This window comes from Capsicum annuum, chromosome 12 (assembly GCF_002878395.1).
Source record: "Capsicum annuum cultivar UCD-10X-F1 chromosome 12, UCD10Xv1.1, whole genome shotgun sequence".
In the NCBI taxonomy this organism is placed as follows: Eukaryota; Viridiplantae; Streptophyta; class Magnoliopsida; order Solanales; family Solanaceae; genus Capsicum; species Capsicum annuum.
The window spans coordinates 13,768,732-13,783,255 of NC_061122.1; positions in this window are offsets into that span (position 1 = coordinate 13,768,732).

Consider the following 14,524-nt stretch of genomic DNA (forward strand, 5'->3'; position numbering starts at 1 on the left):
ACTACCTTGGATTTGAGGATTTTGATCTTCAAGGGTAAATCTCTCTATGTTCTCTTCTATTTTCCTCCGTCAAAGGTATGTGGGACTATCCCAACTCTCCTGGGTGTAAGTCTAATATTTTTAATGAGATTTTAAGATATATAATTATGTATATATAATGGATTTTGGAAATTGTTTAAAGAGCATGCATCATGAACCCATTTTGATGAAACTACGTATTTTATCATGTGATTATTCCATAAGTTTGATTTGTAATCATGTGCATATATAATTTGAGTTTCAAAAAGTGATTTACGAGCATGATTTCTGAAATATTCTTCCCCACGATGAAATTTATAGTGTTAACATATTATGAATTATGAAACGGATTTGAGAGCTTGACTTACAAGCCCCTTTTTGATCCCGAGATTCATGTATAACTAATGTTGGGGCTGTTTTATAAATGAGGATGATTCTTGAGTTTAAATGTATCTTTATTTATTATGCATGGTTGTCTTACATGTTTTTTTCAAAGAGGTGATTATTTTAAATGCTATCGTGTCCTAATGAAGAATTGCATGTGTTAGTGAAAGAATTGGCCATCATGTGTCAAAGGCTTGAAAAGAGAGTTTTTTTGCATAAGTTTTCATATGCTTTTGAAATGAGAACACTCATATGATGTTTAAATCTTTTGGTGGTCATTAACATGATTTTCAATGAAAGAGCTAGGATTTGATGTGATACAATATGGCTTGCAAGTCTAGGTATGACGATACCTATTATGGAGTGCCCTTGATATGAAAGAAATGGATGTTTTAAGCATGAAGCATGGTTTTAAAGAATTAAAATTGGGCTAAAGAGAGTTAGATGGTTACCTGAAGAAGTCACGAGTTCAGATGACGCACTGCCCAAAACCGTGTTTTGCTAATACGTGTTTTATTGTGTCCTAAAATAGGGGATTGCACACTGGCGATGACCCTGTGGCGTGGTAGAGATTGGAGACTCCAATCCTTGTGAAAACTTGGGATGGGGGCTTGGCCACCGAGTCAAGAGCGGATTCCATGCAACCCGTCGGATTTTAGAAATATAGGGTGTACCATCAAGCTCAGAATTAAAGAAAAGTGTTGAGTCCATGATTAACAAGAATGTTTTGAAGCACTTTAATTGTGCCCATGTATTTTTATATATATTATGATAAATTATTTTTTTCGCAATGCTCTCACTTATTTTACATGAAGTTTATGTTATTTTTGGATTATTCTACATACCAATACTCTCCAATTATTAACCCCCATATTTCAGGTTCTGCGGCATAGTCCCATGGTCCATCACATCATTAGAACATTTGGGATATGACAGAGTTGGTGAACCATCAATCTTTCGAAAGGAAATTCATTTATATGTTGGCTCTTTCAGTTTATGGTCAAGAAGAGGGCCTTGTCCCGGCCTAGACAGTTAGTTTTCAGTAGAGGCTTCGTAGACGAGATTTGAGTATTGTATGTTGTCACAACTTGCTGACAAAGTTTGATTATGTGTTTTCTAGAATGTCACTATATCTTCTGCACCTTGATTTGTGTATGAATTATGTTTATGGTAGTATGCTAAGGGCCTCTCAGGCCTTCGTGGTTCGAGATTCTCATTGCGGCCAGGCCTCGGCTTTGATCGTAACACACTTATGATCTTAAAAAATAAAAAGAATTAGCTATTTTTAGTCCCGTCCATATGTCGTACGAAAAAGAAGAGGAGATAAGATCAATGCAACCAAACTACGAACTCAAGTGCATGAGCAATTGTTCTAAAGGAGGCTCCACGTCTTAACAGTTCACAATCATTGCAACTGCCTGGGGAGCAACATGGGTATGCAAGGCAGCAACTAACATCTTCAAGGAGTGATCAAAATGTTGAGAAAGGTGCGACAAGTGCTTAGAGTTGGACAGATTAGTAGATGAAGAGGATGAGCAGGTCACTTCACCTAGCTACAATGCACAGTAATTTGAACCCTACAACTCATATTTTTGTTCCTAGAAGTGCCAAATCAATGGCGTCATGACATAAAAGTGTGATTGCCAGAATAAATCGAAGCTTGTAGCACCAACTGCTGTTGATTTGAGCAAGGATGTTCTTGGTGAGGAAGAGATCAAAGACATTGATTTAGGCAAGAATAGTATTGACGAGGATGAGGAACATAATTTGCTAGACATATGCATTGATAAAGTGGTTAGGGATGGGTATATCTCACCAAGACATCAAAGAAGTGGAAGCAACAAAAACAAAAAGGAGAAATATGGAAGGCAGATAGTTGGGATGGTAGAGTGACTACAGAGTTTGTTTCAAGACACCTGTCGATGCGACTGACAAAGCAGGATCATAAAACTGTGTAATAGCTTTAAAAAAATCTAATAAATTCAAGAAGAACTAATAAAATGTCAAATGTGGTTGGACAGATTTGAAGAAGAAGACAAGAGGAAAATACTTCAGGTTATTTTAGATGGGCAATCTATCTTTTTAATTCATAATTTGAGGTTGATAACTCAACTTTCTTCTTGCAGGTATACCGTAGGCATCCCCCGTACAAGATGTCCATCCTTCATGCAGGATAACATATCATAAATTTCGCATCGGCAAAACATGGTTTCCAGCAATGAGCCCTTGCGTTCATGCTTTCATCGAGTAATCGTTTAGCTCTCTTTAAGCCTTGGAATCTAAGTTGCCATATTGAAGCAATATTAAGGTTAACCCCTAATCTAACTGTCTTTTCAGGTTGAGAAAAATAGGGGACAACTTTCAACAGGAATTGCGTGCTACATGAGAGATTATAGTGTATCAACAAAAGAGGCAATGGCTAAATTTCAAGAAATGGGAGAGTCAGGATGGAAGGATATAAATAAAGGAATGCTTAGGCCCACTCCTATCGCTATGGAGTTTTTAACTCGTATTCTCAATCTTGGTCAGCTTGTGAATGTTACATATAAACACAATGAAGATGGATACACTCATCCTAAGAAAGTCTTAAAACCTCACATTATTGGCATGGTTGTTGACTCCATCAAACTTTAAGCTGTCAATTGTTGGTTTGCGGTTGTGCAGTGCACTGCCAAAATTTAATTTGTTCTTTATGTCATTTATTGCTCGTACACCTCAAGTCCACTTTTTGAAGCAGCATGGTCCATAGCGACTCTTGTATTCTATAATATTATGTTCTTTTACCCAATAAAAGAAAGTACTTCTAATAGATGTTAGTTGTGTTTGACACTTATTTGTTGGAAAAGGTATCACATTGTCTTTTATTACCAATACAAAATAAGAAGTTCCTGCAATTTGATTTTGCTTTGCCCTCGTATTTTTTTTCTTTTTAATGTTAGTCTTTTTTATTAAAGGTCACAAATCTGTTTTTGACAAACTTGCATTAACAATTGCTGCTCTTATAAGATTTTGAACTGGTAGTACTTGACGAAAATCTCCACCAAATAACATGATTTTTTACCCAAAAAGTTTATTGACATATATTATTTCAAAAGCTCGTGTCAATTGTTTCAATTATGTGAAGCTGGCCATGGATGCTTGTTCCCATATTATTACTTTTTCATTTTTTTCAATCACAAGATATCGACCTAACAAGATGAAGGAAGCTTAGAAGAAGATTGTGAACAGAGAAGAAAGTATTATTGCTTTGTCAACTTTATGTATTTCACAACCCACCAGGCGGAGTCCAATTATTTTTACAGCTATTGTGATCGTTGTTATTCCCCATTTTAACACGAGGTCAAAAATAGCGTACAACATATTGAAAAACTTCTGAGTTAAATAAGGAAGTTGCCACCTAATTGGTTATACGGTGAATTAGGACACCTATTATATACTAAGCGATCTAAAAAATAAAGACTTCATTTTAAGGTCTACTTAACTTAGTGATTCTAGCTAAGGGTTCTAAATCCTATATGGAAGAGATTAGGCATCCTAAAGGATCCGCTAACTACGGTTAACCGGACAAACTTAGGTTAATAAAGGAAATTAAAAAAAATATGAGATGAGAGAGTAAAAGTTGTTGAGAAAAGCCTATTTCATCTAATAAAGGAGTAACTATATTTTAAAAGACTTGATAAAATTTGCTTATTTACAAAGTTATTTAAGGGTTGCCAAAAACATCTTTTGATTAAAGAGAGTTCTAAAAGTCATTATTTTCTAAATAGCGAAAAATAACATATCAAAAGTATAATAATATTTATCTTGTAAAAATATGACACATTTGAAGGATAAGAAGTCCGAAAAGTAATATTTTACCAATTAATTAAAAATTAATGAATTATAGTATCATCTACTAATTTAAAGAGCCACAATTTTTAAGGAAGGAGAATTTCGAATATCGATTCGGGAAGAGTCAAAATCATTAAGAGAAATTACATGGTATCCCCCATATTAAAAGTATTTCTGTCATGACTTACCATGTAAAATAATTATATATTTTGGAAATAGATATATACTATGTTAGCAAACTTAATAGCCGAAACTAAAACAAACTTGAAACGACGAACTTTGAGAATAAAATTTATATATCATAAATACTTTATTTATTTTTTTGAAAAAAATATATTAAATGATAAAAGTAATTCGCTCTAAAGATTTCATTATGCACGCATGTATAATATATATATATATATATATATATATATATATATATATATATATATAAAATCCCTTTTAAGAGTTGTTTTATTCTAAAAGGTATTTGGTTGTGTTTCATCATAAAAAAACTAACGTTAATGCTAAAAAAGTCGTTTTCGATTTTTTACTCTTAACAAATCTTTTTGTATGTGTGCAGAAAGCCCATGCTATTAAATACTAAAGATATTCTCTTACTTACTCGATTCTAATCTCCTAAAGATACGAATTATACATCTTAAGCCTATAATTACGCTAAGTTCAACGTCCCTAGAGGGTGGGGAGTAGTACTTAAAAATTTTTTGTCATACTAAATGGTCTTCACTAATCCAAATGAGAACAAACAACGCACAAATTTCACGTAATAATAGAACGAAATGTTTAAACAAAAATAATAGCATGCATATGCAGGAAAGGATAATGCTTGGAATAGGGGAAAGAGAGAATTGACTGTTAGTGGATTTAGTATAAGGAATATGAAATTTGACTCCTTGATCGGTTGAGAGGTAGCGTGGGGTCTTATATTGAGACTCGATGCAGGCAAGAGAGTCTAGCTTTGAGACTCCCAATTGTTGCTCCAAGTGTTTATGCAAAAGGAAAGAAAGATAAGGATTAGAAAAGAGAAATCTGATTCTCCAAAAGTGTATAGAAAAATCAATGAAAGAACTTGCAACAAAATTACATAATCATTTAAATTATAGCAAAAATAAGCCATTTAAAAAAAAGAACGTGCTACAATGCACCAGTGTATTCAACAAATTAAACGAAGATTTCCCAAAGAAAGGTTAAAAAGATTGATACAAAGATTGATTTGTATGAAAATTTTCACACCCGTTTAAAATACTCATATTCCCAGTTAATTAACCAAGAGACTAAAATAAACATAGCCGCCCTACATCGATGAAATGCTTTTCCCTACAAAATCTAAACAATTCTTTTTACGTTAACGTTTTGAAACAGCTGAGGAAATCGCGATCTAACAAAGTGATCCAGCAGAGAACACACATGGACAGAATAATTTGGCATGCGCTTTTCACGTCTCCTTTTAAATTCGTTAGCGTGTGTCTAGTTAATCGCCTTTAAGAAGAAAGTGACTAACTGGGTTCTCAAACAGCCTATTAGAGTACATGCTTCATTACACTAAACCACAAGCTAGTTAACACCCCAAGGTATAGTCTTACGATGTGAGAACTTCATTTTAGAAAAAAAGAAATTCTAGTAAGCTGAGATCTGTTAGCATTGAAAATATTTAATAAACAGAAGCATAGGAAAGGGCACAAAGTCATAATACTCACGAGATCACAAGTATCTTCCCTAGCTAGTTATAAATTATCTCTGGCAACATTTGAAAACTTATTCCTAAGTTACCTATTTTGAAACAAATGAAAATTTTAAGTCATCCTTTTGCCAACTTAAACAGGGGAATTCAATATTCTACATCCTTCGCAAACACACAATAAAGTCGTTCAACAAATAGCATAATGGGTGTAGATAAAGACTAACATGTCAATTTCTAAAAGAAAAATTTAACATCATATTTGGGCGCAAACAAAGGACTGCAATATTGTTTGAATATAAATCATCAGTTAAATTCTACTTCATATAGGCACATTCTCCAAACACAGCTTTAATATTTAGTACATAGTTACCTACTAGCAGAGAGAAGAAAATTGGAATTTTACCTCTTGTGGAGTAGTGAACTAGGATTGTCGATGTCGAGTCTATTCGATATCTTGAACAAAAAGAGACCCTAAAACACCTCCGTTTAACAGAAAAAAGAGAGACAATAATTTTCCTCAGAAAGTCATAGGTAAATAGTTATGGCTTGAGGGAGTAAAGTAGCGGCTAAAGCTTCTCAAGGCTGCTGCAAGGAAGTGAACTGGACGACTTTGGATCATAAACCCGAAGACTGGATTTTACGATTTCAAACTCAAAAGTGCGAAGAACATTGAAACTCAAAGACCGGATGCTTTAGGAGAAAAGTTTTTTTTTTTTTCTTTGTATTGTAGTTTCGAATTTGTGGCTTTTTTCCACTGCCTCCCAAAGACTCACTAATCCCGTGGTATTTATAGATAGAAAATTAGGGCTTTTGGGGTTCCCTTAGGCGGGAATTCGAAGGATGGGAGACCCATTTTGAATTCAAAATTGGGGTCAAATTTGTTCACGTGATTGTCATAGCCATGACATAAGAATGGAGAAGCAAACTCCAACCATGGTGAAAGAAGTCTGCAAATTTACTGGAAGAGAGAAAAAGAACGTTGAGACCCTTTGGAAGAGAGAAAAACGTGTATTGAATAAGAGAGAGGGAAATTTAAGCCTAGTTTTTAGGGTTTTGAGGGCATTGTTGGTGTTTTGGTTAGAATAAGTGAGGATAAACTGGGAAGTTTGCTATAGTTAGGAATTAAATGAGTTTGACCAGCCTATTGAGATGAGACATGTGGTGAGGGAGGTTCTAAGTGTGTGCAAGGGTGTGTGGGGCGTGTGCTAAGAGGGTGTAAGTGATTGTTAGTGTCCTATGTGGAGAAAAGATGGCATCCATGTCGTGCATGACGTGGACGAGGAGTGAGAGAAGAGCGGGTTGGTGGATTGAACTTGAATTTTGGGCCAAAATTTCATGAAATTTAAAAGATGGGCTGATTTAAAATACATTCTTTCTTATGCTCGTTGGGCTTCTAAATTAATTTAAATGACAATTTTAAGAATACATTATAAATATCCAAATAAAATGACAAAAATCATTTGATGCTAAAAATATGGACGCTTAAACTATTAGGATCGATTAGAAGTTCATACACACTAAATCTATGGAGAGGATGAACAAAACTAGAGCGAGAGAGAATTAATTCCATGTTAATACCTGTGGGTAACCTCCATGGCAGGCAGGCTATTTATATTAATGACTCGAAGTATGTACAATTACACAGAGATGAGAATAAAAGGTACAACCTAAAATTTGGGTAAACATTAATATATAGTAAGTCACATATTAATCAGGCTCCACAACCTAACAATTCCCCCACTTGGAGACTGATTCTGTCATCCAAGAATTACATTCTCAAAAAAAAAAATATTCCTCCATCATCAATATGTTCGCCACACTGCAACCTCTGTAGACACAACTACAGAAAACCAACTAAGATTTTCTTTGCACCCTCTATCTTTGTCAACATGTCTACTGGATTCTTTCCACCCTCTATTTTTTTCAAACACATGTCACCTTTTTTCCACTACCCTACGAGTTAAATGATAGCGTCTTCTAATGTTTTTCGTCTTCAAATGATAGACCGGGTTCTTCACCAACTGTATGGAACTCTGGCTATCTATGTAAAGAATCTTCTTAAGCTGCTTCTTGCGCAGTTCTTCCAGATAATCTACCAGCTATATCATCTCCTTTCCAGCTTCAGCTATTGCCACATACTCAGCCTCAGTAGATGAAAGAGCAACTTATTTCTGAAGCCTGGACATCCAACTCACTGTTGTACCACCTAAGGTGTAAATGTATCTGGAAGTTCTCATGCTTGAGTCCACATCCCAACCAATATCAGCATTAACAAAACCTTGCAGAATCACTTCACAATTACCAAAACAAAGTAAAGTACTAGATGTACCTTTTAGATATCTTAAAAGCCACTTCACAGCTTCCCAATGCTCTTTCCCAGGGTTTGCCATACCTACTAACAACTCCCACTGCATGTGCTATATCAGATCTAGTGCAGACCATAGCATACATCAGAGTCCCAACTGCAGAGGCATATGGAACAAGTGTCATGTGTTTCCACTCCTAAGCTGTCTTTGGTGACTGCTCCTTTGACAATTTTATGTGATTTTCCAATGAAGTAGTCCTGGGTTTAGCATCATTAACTCTGAATCAGGCCAACACTTTCTCAATATACTGCTCTTTGGATAGATTCAAAGTGCCAGCAGATCTATCCTGAGAAATCCTCATCCCAAGAATCTGTTTCGCTGCACCTAAATTTTTTGTCTCAAACTCAAAAGACAAACTTGCCTTCAGAGAGTTTATCTCCTTCATAATTGATCCTACAATCAACATATCATCCATATACAAGAGTAAAAATACATAAGAATCAGTGTATTTCTTGAAGTAGCAACATTGATCCTTTTCACTCCTGCAGAAGACACTCTTGCTTATAAAGGAGTCAAGGTTCTTGTACCACTGTCTAGGTGCTTGCTTCAACCCATAAAATCTCCTGTTGATCTTGCACACCATGTGTTCCTTGCTTGGAACTACAAACTCCTCTAGCTGCTACATATAGATTTCCTTATCCAAATCTCTATGTAAAAATACAGTCTTTACATACATTTGCTCAAGATGCAAATTCTCCGATGCGACAATACTCAATAAAATTCGGATAGTAGTTAATTTCACAACAGGAGAAAATATTTCAGCATAATCAATACCTTTTCTTTGTGAATATCCTTTAACTACTAATCGGGCCTTGAACCTTCTTTAGTCATCTGGTTCTGCCTTGATTCTGAACACCCACTTGTTCAACAAGGCTCTCTTCCCTACATGTAACTCAGTCAATATCTACGTGTTAGTTTTCTCAAGTGAGCTCATCTCATCATCTATGGCTTGCTTCAATCAATCTAGTTCCCCTTCATCAGTCTACAACAAATAATGTTATGATGGTGAATACCTATCTAGTGCTCTAATGGTCCTAGATGATCTCCTCTCAACCTATTCAGGTGTCACTTGTTCTGCCTCTAGTTCCTCAATGATAGTCTATAGAGTTTGTTGAGTATCTACTGTAACATCTTTAGGTATGCTCTTCGGTAACTCAAGCTCAACTCCTATTTGCTTTGTAGTTTCTTGAACCTTATTCTCCTTGTCCTTGTACAAGACATTTTCATCAAATGTCACATCGCAATGTCTTAGGATCTTCTTATTCCTGTCATCCCAAAACCTGTACTGGAATATGTCAGAACCATAATCTATAAAGTAGCACTTTATAGCTTTAGCATCAAGCTTATCTATCTTCTATGGATCAACATGAACATAAGCAGTGCAACCAAAAGGTCTTAAGTGAGAATACTTGAGCTCTTTTCCTGTCCATACTTCTTCAGGAATCTTGAACCCCAGAGGAACTGATGGTCCCCTATTGATTAAGTATGCAGCTGTGCTCACAGCATCTGCATAAAATATCTTAGGCAGCCCACAGTGTATCCTCATGCTCCTTGAACGCTCATTCAATGTTCTATTCATCCTTTCAGCAACTCTATTCTACCTTGCCTTCCTAGGAATTGTCCTTATTAATCTGATTCACTCAGCTGCATAGAATTGTTTGAATTCTGACTTGTCATATTCTCCTTCATTATCAGACCTCAAGCATTTGATTTTTAAGCCAGTCTGATTTTTAACTTCAGCTTTCCATCTCTTGAAAGTAGAAAACACATCTGACTTATGTTTTAAGAAGTAAACCCATGACATAGAATCTGGATCCACCAAGTGATGAAATAGGAGATGGTCCCCAAATATCTGTATAGACCATTTCCAGCCGTACTTTCTTCGGCTCTCTCACAGTCTTCATGAAGCTTACTCATTTCTGTTTACCCATAACACAACTCTTACAAAGACCTATATCAACATATTTCAACCCCTCTAAAGCTCCTTTTGTATCCAGCATCTTTATTCCTTTAGCACTTATGCGTCCAAGTCTGTTATGCCACAGGCATAAACCGAAAGCACCCTCAGCAACAACAACCATGTTTATACACCCTGCAGTGGTGTACAAAGTTCCAAATTTTGTGCCACGTGCTACAACCATAGCACCCTTCACAATCTTCCACGAACCTTTCCCAAACTCTGTTGTGTAGCCTGTGCTATCCAACTGACCAACAGAGATTAGATTCTTCTTGAGACCAGGAATATATCTGACATCCTCCAATGTCCACTGATTTTCTGCTGGATTTTTTATGCAAGCATCCCCCTTTCCTTCAATTGCCAATGGCTTGTTGTCAGCAAGATACACTTTTCCAAAGTTTTCAGACTTTAAGTTTTGGAACAATTCCTTACTAGGAGATGAATGAAAAGATGCACCAGAATCCAATATCTAGGATTCAACCAGGCTATCCACACTAAGGATTAGAGCATCCCCAATGTCTTCTGCTGAATTAACAGAGTCATTATCATCTCTAGATTTCAGATTCTTCTTCTTCTTGTGTTTCTTGCACTCTGTCTGAAAGTTTCCTTTCTCTCCATAATTCCAATGTCATGTTGGATTTTATGGAGATTTTCCATGATTCTTTAATTTTGACCTGCCATGTGTATTCTAAACCCTCGATTGGTCTCTCTTCCTTCAGTCAACACTGAGAGCACTGCCAGATGACTCCCTAATTTCTCGTTTGTGAATGCTTTCACTAAGAACAACATCTCGAATTTCATCAAACTTCAGTTTCTCAGATCTACGAGAACTACTAATCACAGCAACAATAGTATCCTAAGACTCGGACAGAGATGACATCAAAATCAGTGCTTTAATTTCATCTTTAAAATTAATGTCCACAGAACACAGTTGACTAACAATCATATTGAACTCATTTATATGATCAGCAACAGATCCATTCTCAAGCATTTGTAAATTGAACAATCTACGCATCAAATATACCTTGTTCATCGCGTATGTTTTTTCATACATATTTGATAGTGCCTTCAATAGATCGAATGTGGTTTTCTCCTTGACGATGTACGCCATATTTCTCGACAAAGTCAGCCGAATCAGCCCTAGAGCTTGTTGATCCTTGAGCTTCTAGTCCTCCTCCTTCATGGACTTCGAATTTACCCCGGGTAAGGGTTCGTGAAGATATTTCTGGTACAGATAGTCTTTGATCTGCATCTTCCAGAAACCAAAATCGGATCCATCAAACTTCTCGATTCCAAACTTTGATCCTTCCATCTTCAGTGATCGTGATGAATTTCCCAAGCTCTGATACCAGTTTTTAGGATCGATTAGCCATTCACCCACACTAAATCTATGGAGAGGATGAAGAAAACTAGGGAGAGAGTTCTTTAGGAGAGAGAGAGAGAATTAATTTCGTGGTAACACCCATGGGTAACCTCCACGGCGGATTTTCTATTTATATTAATGACTCGGAGTATGTACAATTACATAGAAAAATGAGAATAAAAGGTAAAGCCTAAAATTTGGGTGAACATTAATATATAATAGTACGTCACATATTAATCGGGCTCCACAACCTAACATAAACAAAGTTGTATGATAAAATGATAATGTTAATAAAGAAGAAAGTCGCAAAATACTTATTCGATAAAAATGAATGTATTTTTGGCAAAAGTTTAGGAAATGTGATGCTGATTTAAAATATAACCAAAATAGTAGTAGTAGATGAGAAATAATAATAATATCGATGATTCTTAGTTTTAAAAATAATACAAATAGTTGCATGACTTTCTTAAACTCCTAATTATTGGAATATCATACATATATATATATTTTAAAGCTATCAAAATTATTTAGAAGCTCAAAGAGATGATTTGAAAGAAAGGCGGGACAAAATTGAGTGTCAACACTCGTTGTTCATTCTCATCTTCTACTGCGATTTTCTCTTTCATCTTCCTTAGTGTCTTGCCTAAGTCCGCCTTTTCATAATACTGCTTCTGTGAACAACATATTTTACCGGTGAATATCTTGTGTTTTGTGTGCTTGTGTGTGCTTCTGGATTCTCTATTTTCTTCATTGAATCTAATATTTAATTTCGCGAAGTTAAAGAAATTTTTTGATAAAGTATATGGTAACCCTGTTCTCTTCGTCTGTCAATTTTGCATGTTTCGCTGCTTTGACTTTCTTATTGTTGCTGAGTTGCGTCTGATGGTTTTTACTGAGTTCGTTTAACTCGTCAGTTCAACATATTAGCACTTTTGAGTCTGCCACCAAATACTATACCATAAATTTTTTTTCACAAAAAAGAGTTCAAAACACATCACTAGTAGCCTAAATATCTATCTATTTGGATGCAAGTAGATTGTTCGAAGGTTTTTTGAATACATTGAAGCATTTAAAAGTGATAGCTTAAGCGTACAAAGGATCACCCATGGAGTTAAACAACATAAGAGCCAAACATTTAGGCCTAAGTATGTGACTTAACCGTAGATAAATGCTATTCTATTTGAATGATCCAATCGATTGTTCACTTTGTCAAACTCGAAGTGGAGATTATTTACCAAGAGAAAAAGATAAGTTCTTTTGCCAATAGAAGGTATATTATTACTCATTGATTCTTTGGCCATTTTTTGTTTGAATTTTAAATTGGTGAGCCAGCTAACAGTAATCCAGTATTGATAATGTGAAATGAAGTCACTCTCGAGGTATGATACTACCACTTGAATTTGGAACATACATGTTGATGTCACGATTTCGATAGCCATGTCATTGATTTAATGGTAGGCCTTTATAATCTTCAAGTGTTAGAATATGAGATTTTTCTAGATAGTCTTTTGTTTAATAGTTTCTTTTTATTGTTTTGGGTATATAAAATCTGTATGTTAGTTCACTAAACTTCAACATAAGTTCAAGACGTATCAAGAACATTTATGAAGTTTTCCAATAACTTCAACACAAGTTCAATATGAACTATCAAAGAAGTGTGTTATTTTATTTTAAAGAAAAGAGATGAAGTAGAATAAACTAAGTCCTTTGAATTCACAAAGTATCCTTAAGGAAATAATTCCCCTCAAGTACTCGAGGTTGCGGAATTTTTCTCCCCGGATAAATATTCCTTCATAACTAGAAAGTAGTGGTACCTCAAACGTTCTGGTTCTCTTCGAACTCACTCAACGGGAGATGATCACACGAAGCTTTTAGAAGACAAGAATTTTTTTTTCTTGTACAAAAATTTTTGTTCTAAACCTGTGGAAAAATGCAGGTTTATATAGCCATAAAGTGCCCCTTTCAGGAGGCAATGGTTCATTCGGAAAGGTGTATCCTTTGGAATAGTCAGATCTGTCCATTCGAATCACTGTGACTTTTTTCCATTTAATAGTCACCCCTTTTCCCGAATCAGTATCTCATTTCCTCGATGGATTGAATCCTTTCGATGAGCATTTAACGTTTCTGCTCTGCATGCATGCACGTTAATGGAGGAACAAAAAAAATTTGCATTCTTCCTTGGATTTTCAGACTGGATTTTCCATGTTTAAAGTAAATTTATCCAAACAAATAATCTCATCGATCATTTTCCAAAACCGAAGCCTAGCTGAGCGAGCGACAACGGTGACGGGGCGAGGCATCCCTTGGTTCTTTCCTCACTTACCATGAGGAGTTTGTGTTTCTTAATATAATGAAAGTTTCATCTCCCACCAATGTAGGAGAATTAGTAGACTTGACTTTCTTTTGAGTATACTTTCCTTTTCAAGTGTTATCTCATTTTTTACTCCACTTAATTTCCTCCATTTTTCATTCAAACTTTTAACTTGAACCCAACAATTCTCCACGTGAATGGGGAATGGATATTCTTTGTAAAAATGTATGGACAAGTATGTGATCATCAAGAAAAGACTGATTGCATCTGGATAAGTGGGTTTCCCTTTGAACTTTTTGTAGTGAACATGCATTGGATGAACTTGGCCAATCGGTAGATTTGATATCTTTGAACTGTCAAGCTTTAATATACACCTAGACAACACATGTCACACAACCAGTATTTTACCGTTTATGGTTCTGACGGTTTTATTCATTTCATCCATGAAAACGTCTCGATTTCATGATAGCTTAGAGTATAGGCCTTTACTAACGTTCTCCTTGAATCGATTTTCACTTTGCCCTCACATCGGTATTTTCTAGATGTTCAATCCTATAGATTAAACTATTTGGTCAAATCTGCCAAATTTAGATAATCATTAAAAGGCTTT